Source organism: Nannospalax galili, unplaced genomic scaffold (genome assembly GCF_000622305.1).
Source record: "Nannospalax galili isolate Female #2095 unplaced genomic scaffold, S.galili_v1.0 scaffold1830, whole genome shotgun sequence".
Lineage (NCBI taxonomy): Eukaryota > Metazoa > Chordata > Mammalia > Rodentia > Spalacidae > Nannospalax > Nannospalax galili.
Genome location: NW_008328092.1, coordinates 713,770 through 723,288, shown reverse-complemented (window position 1 = coordinate 723,288; position 9,519 = coordinate 713,770). Strand labels below are relative to the sequence as shown.

At 46.4% G+C, this 9,519-nt stretch overlaps 1 protein-coding gene across 5 annotated transcripts in view; it reads left to right on the top strand.

The window, feature by feature from the left end:
* The first annotated feature begins 5,373 nt into the window (after positions 1-5,373).
* LOC103746136 (core histone macro-H2A.1) overlaps positions 5,374-9,519 on the top strand; it is a 66,254-nt gene continuing 62,108 nt past the window's right edge. For 3 of the 5 annotated variants that reach the window (XM_008848357.2, XM_008848402.2, XM_008848283.2), the window contains exon 1: positions 5,375-5,572. The gene's annotated coding sequence lies outside the window, so the exon portion shown is untranslated. Of the gene's footprint in view, positions 5,573-9,519 lie in introns of all 5 variants that reach the window. The other 2 variants (XR_001872821.2, XM_008848473.3) reach the window with 2 other exon arrangements.

Below are 9,519 nucleotides of genomic sequence, written 5' to 3'. Positions count from 1 at the left end.
ATAAGAACTCTTCAGGGTCTTCCATAATTTTTAAGAGTGTCAAGGGGTTCCGAAGCCAAATAGTTTGAAAGCTGTGGTTATAGAAAAACTCCCTGGTAAAATGCTCATGAAGGACCATTAAGTTTAAAAGCAGGTGCTGAGTACTGGCATAGGAACCCATACACATTTAATATAAAGCAGATTTAGGAGACCCACATAACTCAGCAAGCTGCTCTTTGCTCAAAGGGGAACCTTCTCTCCTAGCGAGTGCTTGGGGTAATTTTTACCTTTTGAGTATTTTTATTTTCTAGTTTCCCACAGTGAATACACATTTATCTTGCGATTAGAAAACCCCAAAATCTTTAAAATGAAGAGGAGCAGCTGATCACTGAGATGGAAGGATAAGGCACATAAAGTGAAAGGAGAGGTGGGAGGGAAAATAAAGGAGAGAGGGGGAGAGAAACACACACAAACGTGACAAAGACAGAAACACAGAGATGGGGACAAGGCTACTGCACTGAACAGCGCCTGGCACAAGAATCCTACTGTGATCTGTGAGAATGGCACACTCTAGGAAACTCCAGAGGTGGAGATGGCACAAGATCACCTCTTGAGAAGGGCAGGCTCTAACCTCACCTGGCAGCCCCTGCAGAACTGAGGGTGCTTGCCCAAGGACTCAGGGACAAAGAGAGAGGCTGGCTCTGCTTTTCTCTTATACCCCTTCCCTCCACATCCTTAATACTTTGTTTGGGGATTTAAAGCATTGTCATTTCTCCAGTTTTGTCTCCTGTTACTTTCCTATGATGGTTAATCTTGACTGCCATTCTAAATAGATTAAGAAGCACCTACAACACAAATCTAAACTTGGAATACCTATAGATTCCAGAAACCTAGAAAGGAACTGCTGGTGGGGAGAGAGAAGAAAGAACTTAAGGAAAGGTGGATAGAATACAGATGATATGAAAGGGAAAGGGGGAGGGAGATTTAAGTGGAGAGAGAGATGGGAGGGGAGGGTAGAGATTGAGGCTGCCCTACACAGGGGATAATGCTCCTCCAGAAACCATAGGTTGCCAAATAAAAAGTCCAGTGCCAGGTGTGAGATACTGCCCTTGATTTTGTTGGTCAGGAGTGTCCTGGAGACCCACCAAACAATACAGACTATTACTACTGCTCCTGGTTGCCCATCAGAACAGATGTTGTTGCTGAAGATACCACACACACATTGGTCACAGGACATGGAGAAATCAAGTTGATACTAACCAGGGAACTTCCTCCCTGCTGGTTAGCTTCATAGTATTGGAAGGTGCTTACGTAGGCTGCTGCGGGAAAAGTCATCAACAGTCTCACCCAGCTGTGAACCATGGCATGGCAAGATATGCTCATGGGTACAATAGTGGCACAAATGTTATGAGGGTAACCAATCATTTTTTAAAATTGGATTTACGACTTGCTCCACAGGAGGAAACACCTGCCTGGTACTGTAAATCTAAGTTCAGAGGCCCCCCAGGGGTGAACCTATTACTATTAGTTTTCCAAATGTGCATAGCACCAAATTATCCTCTAAGGCTTTCTACTTTTTGTTATTTGCAATTATATGTATATGTGTGTGAGGGAAAGGTTGTGTACATGAGTGTAGTGCCTGCAGAGATCAGAAGAAGACATCATCGAACCCCTGGGAGCTGGAATTACAGGCAGTTGTGAGCTGCCCACATGGGAATTGAACTCAGGTCCTCTGGAAGAGCAGTAAGCAAACTTAACCACTGAGCCATCTCTCCAGTCCTCAAACTGCCTTCTAAATTTGTATCTCTATATCCATAGATTAGTGCAGCAATCAGACCTCATCATATGAGTACCTTTACAATGGACAGGCGGTTAATACAGAAACTTACAATTGGTCAAAGAAAAGAGAATAAGTGCTTGTGGTGTGGTCAGACATCTTCATCACACTTCCTCTTACCAGGGCTCAGGGACCGTTGTAGAAGAGGGGGAGGAAAGATTGTAAGAGCCAAAGGTTGGGAGGACTGGGACAAAACAATGTCTTCTGGACAGGACTGCTGTACTCATGAACTCACAGCAGCTGCATGGGCCTGCACAAGATCTCCTCAAGATCTAACCAGTCAACGTTCCAGCATGGAGGGGGAGGGATTCACAAGGCTGCACCCTTAGCTGAGAAGCTATAGACAGTTATGATTTCTGGGGGAGGGAGAGTCAGGTTTTTTTTTGTTTTTTTTTAGTATTTTATTTATTATTATTTTTTAAATTTTATGTGTATGAGTGTTATGCCTGCATGTAGGTAAGTGCACCCGTGTTGTGCAATGCCCATGGAAGACATAAGAGGCTATCAGATCCCCTGGGACTGGAGTTATGGACAATTGTTAGCTGCCATGTGGGTGCTGGGATTCAAACCCGGGTCTTCTGCAAGAACAGTGTTTTTAACCACTGAGCCATCTTTCCAGCCCCCTTTCCAGCCCCTCTCCTTTAAAAAAATATTTTATTTATTAGAGTCAGTTTTCTTTAAGAGTGTGGTCCCTGGTAGGTTGACCAGCCTCAACTAGATGGCCTCATACCCATGACAAATTGGACTTGGTAGGTTATTAAAAAATAAAGAAAGAAAGAAGACATGGAGTTAGGAGGGATAGGGAGATGGGGTGGATCTGGGAGGAGATAGGGCGAGGAATAAGAGATGCTTATGATCAAAACACATTCTATAAAATCCTTAAAGAGTTACTAAAATATATTTTAAAAAAGAAGCACCTAGGAGATTTACACATATCTTTGGGGGGAATAACTAAGAAGGGAAAATCTGCTATTAATTGGGGTGGCAGCGTATTATAGGCTGGAAGTCTGGAGAAGGCCAATGAGTGCAGGCATGCTCTCAGCGTGTGAACTGCTCGGCTCTATCATGCCCCCTGCCTTGAAGTTCTAAAACTTTGAGTCAGATAAATCTTAACTTGCTTCTGCGTCCCCAGTGTTGGGATTAAAAGCCAGCACAGCACCAACATGCCCAGCTTCCACTCCACCTGTTTGGAATGGGAGTGTTTACACAGGGCTATGTTGGAAGTATGTAACTTGCTTTTTAAATTTTGTACACAGTTAAGAGTTTGTCTTGAGGGGCCTGGTCTTGTAGAGGACTTGGGTTTGATTCCCAGCACCCACATGGTGGCTAACAACTGTCCGTAACTCCAGTTCCAGGGGATCTGACACTCTTCTGACCTTCACAGGCATTGCATGACACAGGTGCACTCACATACATGCAGGCAATACACTCATACACATAAACTTAAAATAATAAATAAAAATTTTTTTTCAAAGAGTTTGTCTTGAATCTCAGAAGAGACTTTGAACTTGAATGCTTAATGCTGGAAATATTAAAACTACGGGGAGTCTTGGAGATTGAACACCTTTGGATTATGAGATGGTCACACACCTTTGGAGTCTAGGGGAAGAATATTATGGCATGAATATGAAATGTTCCTCATAAGTTAATTATTGAAGGCATGGTCTCTAGCTGGTGATACTACTTGGGGAAACTCTTGAAACTTTAGGATATGGGCTTGAGGGTTATATCTTGCCTTGGTGTTCTCTCCCCCCACCCACGTCTGCGCTGAGCAGTCTCTGCCACACGCTTCTGCCACTGTGTGATGTTCTGCCTCACCATAGGCCCTAACCAACAGTCAATGACTACAGATCGAAACCTCTGAAATTGTACGTCAAAACAAAAATAAATCCTTTCTCCTTTAAATTGTTTTTCCTCAATGATTTGTCACAATGACAGAAAGTCTGATACATTTCCTTTCATATATTGGACTCCAAACCTCATACTGTTTCATAATAGTTTCAGATATGCTTCTGCCTCAGAGCTGCATGCCTGGAAGATGCCTTCCCCAGATAGCCACATGGTTTGGTGCCTTCTTTTACTGGCCTTTTTGTAAATGTTTCTCCCTCACTGAGACCACCTTTTTTCTTTGCTTTTTTGTCTTTTTTTATTTTTAAAAATTTGTTCATTTATTTTATGTAGATGAGCGTGACACTTCTATGTATCTAAGTGCACCCATGTAGTGGATTCCCTGGAACTGAAGTTACAGATGTTGTTAGCTGCCATGTGGGTGCTGGGAATCAAACCTGGTTCCTTTGCAAGAGCAGCCAGTGCTCTAACCACTGAGCCATCTCCAGCCTGCTTTTGTCTCCCTATAGCCCTAGCTGGCTTGGAAGTTTCTAAGTAGACCAGGCTGGCCTTGATCTCACAGTGCTCTGCCCGCTTCTGCCTCCTAAATACCGGAATTAAAGGTGTGCACTAAATGCCTGACAGAGACCACCTTTTAAACACACTCTTGTCTTACTTTCCTATTATGCTTTCCTGTTTAGAATTTAACCATGTTATAATAATCTTTGTCTCTTGCTTTTCTTTTCCCACCGGACTGCAAACTCCAGGAGAGCAGGGATTTTTGCCTGTTTTGTTTACTGCTTCATATCCAGTACCCAAGTTGATGCACGGTGCAATGTATGTCCTAGGTATTTAGTTGAAACAAGGCATGTATGGATGAGAGGTACTTGACAGTTTTGCATGTCTTTAAAATCTGGTATAAGGCATCAAGATGAGGGGGCAAGTTGTGAATGCTAATTCCAGTGCAGCCTGGACCTAGAGGTAGTATTCAGTTACATAGTTATGTGGGTGGACTTTGCTGCCCTTCCTTCCTCTGGTTGTTGACCTGTTTGTTTATTTTTCACGTGAGTTAAAAGATTTACTGCTTGGTCAGATCCAGCACTAGGGAGGCAGAGGCAGTTCGAGGCCAGGCTGTTCATGAAAGAAGTTCCAGGCCAGCCTATGTAACGTTACCTATCAGGACCCTGTCTCAAAAAACAAACAAAAACATTTACTGATAATACAAACAAGTCCCATTCGGAGTCAATAGCCAACAAACACTTGCTCAGTGGAGGGAGCTAACTGCTTCTGTTCACAAAGCAAGACCAGACATGAAGCGAATCTGACAGCGAAGAATCCAATGAGTGGGAGTAAAGATGGCTCAGTGTCTGATCTGCGGGCAGACAAGGGTTTGACTATGACTTGTATTTAAAGACAGTGGGCACGGGCTTGAGACCTGGGAAATTTGCACTGATGGGGAGAACTGTGGCCCCTCCCGTGTGGATGAGGTTACAGGAATGAGGCGGCGAAAGGCCCGAGTTCAAAACAAGGCACACAAGCCCTGGCGAAGAGCATGTAGCTCAAGGATCGAACCTTCCTCGGGCGTGCAGACCGATGCCTCGGGGCACCGGGCCAGGGCGGCTGACGTTCGGGGGCTCAGTGCAGGCCGGGGTCAAGGCTGGGGCGCGGGTGGCGCGGGGAGGGGTGGCCGGACGCGCGGGGCTGAGATGGGATGTGACGAGCGACGCGCTGTGCATTGTGGGAACCCCGGGGCCGCGGCGACTGGTTCCAGTTCACTGGTTCCAGCGCAGCCGGGCGGAGGGCGCGAGCGCGGGTCGCGCGGGCGGGAAGCGAGGAGGCACGCGGGGCCGGCAGGAGCGCGGAGAGAAAAGGCGCGAGCGGCCGACGGGGCCCAGGCTGGACACCTTGCCGCTGCCGCCGAGTCGCCCCGTAAGTGCCCGGCGGGCCTCCGAGCCGCGCCGATTCCGCTCCTCCCGCCGCCGTGCTAGCTGCCGGCCTGGCTCCCGGGCGGCTCCAAGGGATCCGGCCTCCCGCCGGCCGGGCGGGTCCAACCTGAAAACCAACTTATCCGGAAGCGCACCGTGCCCGCGCTGGCCGCTTTGTGGCGAGCTGGCGAGGACAGGCCCGGGACTCCGAGGCCCGCGCTGACTGCCCAGGCGGGGACCCGCGCGAGGAGTTGTACTGGCGCAGCCGGCCCGCGCGTGGGCCACCCCGGCACAATACATCGGGCGGAGCCCGGGGCCTTGGTGTGGCCCCCTGGCCGGGACGCCTGGGCGGGGGAGGCCTAGCTGCCCCTCACTGACCGAAGCCCAGGCCTAGGCTGCTGGAGAGCCACCACGGACACCCCACGGCTCTTGCACGCCTTTTGTTTGCTTTGTGGTGGTGAGGTGTTATTTTAAGGTGACTCCGGAAGGCCGTTAGGCTCCCGGCGCGCGGAGAAGGCCAGCAGAGAGAGAGTCGCTGGGGGTGGGGTGAGTGGAAAGCCAGTGCGCTGGATGCTGTTGGCTGTGTCACCTGACAACAGGTGTGCAAGATGGTGTGCACCATCCCCACTCCCTCAGGGGCCACAGATAAATTGCTGGCAGGATATCGCTTGAAAGAGTCTTTTTGAAGAAATTCAGGGAAAGTGTTTTCTAGTTTGAAAGTGAGTGACTTCTGTACAAGCAGCCCAGACCCACCTTGAGTTCAACAATTACAATCATTATGTAGTCTTTGTAAGATTTTAACGATCCAATAAACAGCTTGGAAGAATAGACAATTAGGCTTTTCTGCTAGCCTCCCTCTTTCCTAACACCTTTGTGGTTTGAAGTTTTACGGTTAAAAGGAGGAAGTGCTTTGTTTCTAGACTCCTTGCTGCAGGGAGTCCCGATTGAACGGTTTTCTGTTAGAATGGAAGACTTAAGTTGTAAACTACAGCTAACTCAACTAACCCTCTTATCACGTTTAGGTTCCTGGTGTTCTGTCAGAGTTGTCACCAGCTCTGAAGTGAACATTTCCTGCCTGCAACTGGAATTAATCCACTTTGCACACAATTGACCAAGTTAAGCAGCAGCAATTCATTTCTTACACAGGATGACTAGGATGACTTTTTAAACATTTTTTTTTCCTTAAGAATAATGAAACTTCCAAGATTTTACCCCCTTCTAGTTTTACAAGGAGAGAGAGCCATCCCTCCAGTCCATTCTAAAGTTTTTCATTTGTTACTGTTGTTAATGTTGGGGAAGGGGGAGGTGGAGATTGTTTGACGCAGGTCCTAATTTAGGATGATGCAAAGAAGAGCTCACATTTTGATTGCTTCATCACTGGTTTGCTTTTACTAAATGGTTGAGGGTCAGGAATACCATGGTTGGGTTTGCCATTTCCTCTGGTTCTGGAAACTGTAAATTTTCAGAGAGCCCCCTTTTTTCCCATTGATAGGCTTAGTGCTAAGAATGTCCCAGTTCACCTAAAGATTTTATTTAAACCGACAACCCCAGCTATTCTATATTTGATGTTCAGCAGATTTGTAGTAGCGCCTGGTTCTTATTCATGTAACCTTAGGGATAGTGATGGGCTGTGCAGAGCCCATTCTTGGAATAAGAAATGGGAAGGGGCAGGAGTGAGTGGGGCTGGTACTTGTCCTGAGTTCCTCCCTCATTCTGTAGGTTTGGGAGCTCTTCTGAGTGCACCTGAATGAAACGACTCTTCATTCCAAAGAACTGTCTGATTCCCTTGTTGAGATCAAGCCTACCTGGTTGGTGTCTTGCAGTCCTTCACCAAATATTTCCCAAGAATCTGCTCAAGTTCAGGCAATAAGGACATAGTCATGATCAAGAAATGCCTAGGCCCTACCTTGGAAAACGGACCTTAGGAGAAGAAAACAGGAAAAGGACTCTTAGTTGGTTAGTGTAGGAGGGATGTAGTATTGGTGGGATTAATCCTTACCTGACATGAAAAGATCAAGAAAGAGTTGGCTAGGCAAAGGAGGACAGATGGGGGCAAGAGTGTGAGGCCTGAGAAACCATGTGTGTAGGTTGTAGAAGACAGCAGAGGACCCCTGGAGTACAGCCAGAGGCTCAAGGTGGCAGAATGCTAGGGTTAGGTGAGGACAACAGGACACAGAGGCATACCACAGAGGATCCTGATCAGAAACACACTTGATCTTAAGAGCAGTAAAGAGCTACTGAAGGACTCTGAGCAGGAGAGGAAGCCAATGACTTCTCCTAGGAACATGTCTGTTTGGCAAATAGCAAGTGGTTTCTATATACTAGGCCTTACTAGGTTCTTACCCCATTGAGGTCACATTTTAACTTTTCTTTTAATGGCCTTCTCTTGGAGGGGTTATGTTAGAATTTAGCATAACCTTTAAGTTGGAGAAGAGGTAAGCAGCAAGATTTCCTGTGAAGCAGGCAGAGTGACTTGCTCTTACAATGCAGGGCTGGTCCGTCAGTACAGCTCAGGAAACATATTTTAGGGTCAATGTTCAAAGGTGGAGTTTCAGGCCCTGACTGGCTACGTACAGACTTTTCCTGCTTCTGGTGAATGATACTTGTGTTTGGGTTTTTGCTTTTCCCTCCACTAGAAACCTAACACAATAGCAACATACATGTGCTGGAACAAAGTGCAGGTTTTAGGATTTATTTTGTTTCAGTTGATCTGCCTCTTCTGTTTATAATCCCTCCTTTCATAGACCAGTGGCTCATTTTATGATTTAGTGTTTAATGAATGGAGAGGTGTTTTTTCCTGATTGACTAGTGTATAAGAACAGGTCTCTGTTCTGAGCCAATCAGAACCCAGCTTGTGAACCCAGCTCTGTGAGTACTGGTTGTATAGTATATCCACATGCTTCTAGGGACGTGGCAGCAGTGCCACTTAACCATCTGGCAGGAGTCACAAATAGGATTGCTGTCCTTCCCTTCAGAATAAAGTGTCTCTGGTTTGCCTTCATGATTGTTGATGGGAAGGTAATAAATGCATGTAGATATGGGCATTTATCCAATTGCAGGGAATGGAGCAGGAGGCCTCTCCTCATTGACAGTGATTTGGGTACTTACAGCTCAGATTCCTCCACGCTGCTGCTGGAACTTGGACTCTTTGATGCAGCGGCCTAGTAATTTTAACATTTCACCTAGGATCAATATAATGAAAAACTTAAGGATTGATTATTCCCACGGTTTTCTTGATTGATTGTGTGTGTTGTCTACATCCACAGGCTGCATGCATCCTAGGGTAGCTACGAATGTAGCCCACCACGTTTGTAAATGGCAACATCATGTTGCAATGCAAAACATTGGACACCCTTGGTAAGGGCTTTCTCTGCTACAGTATTAACAGGGGTCAGCATCTCATAGGTATGAAGAAAGCAAGTATTTTCCTCTGCTCTGTGTTACTGAGCCAGTCTAGTGGTAAGAAGAGAAGTTGATGGAGTCAGAGATTTGTCACAGAGTCATTACCTCTGTGTGCCTAATGTCTCAGCAATCAGAACACTGGAATGTCTTCTTCCTGGGAACTCCTAAAGTGGCTGCACAAACTCATTGACCTTCAAGGATCTCAGCTCTCACAGTGACTTGGCAAATGGGTATACATGGATGATCCCGAAGAAGGTTCCTGACTGATTTCCCAATAGCCATGGCCCTGAGTCCTTGGCCTTTGGAAATGCTGCTCTATTCTCTATCAAGGGAACCTCATCCACTATAGTGCCAACTAAACTACAAGCCAAATGGCATTTGAAATTCTGCCAGATAGCAGGTAGGGTGGTGGGTGCTTAGAGATAGCTGTGAACAGATTAAATTGGTCCAAGGCACCAAGACATGTAAATTCTTTAAGAAAACAGGTAAATGATGATACAGTATAACTGGTCCTGAGGATGGGTGTATAGAAACTGGATTGATAGTGGC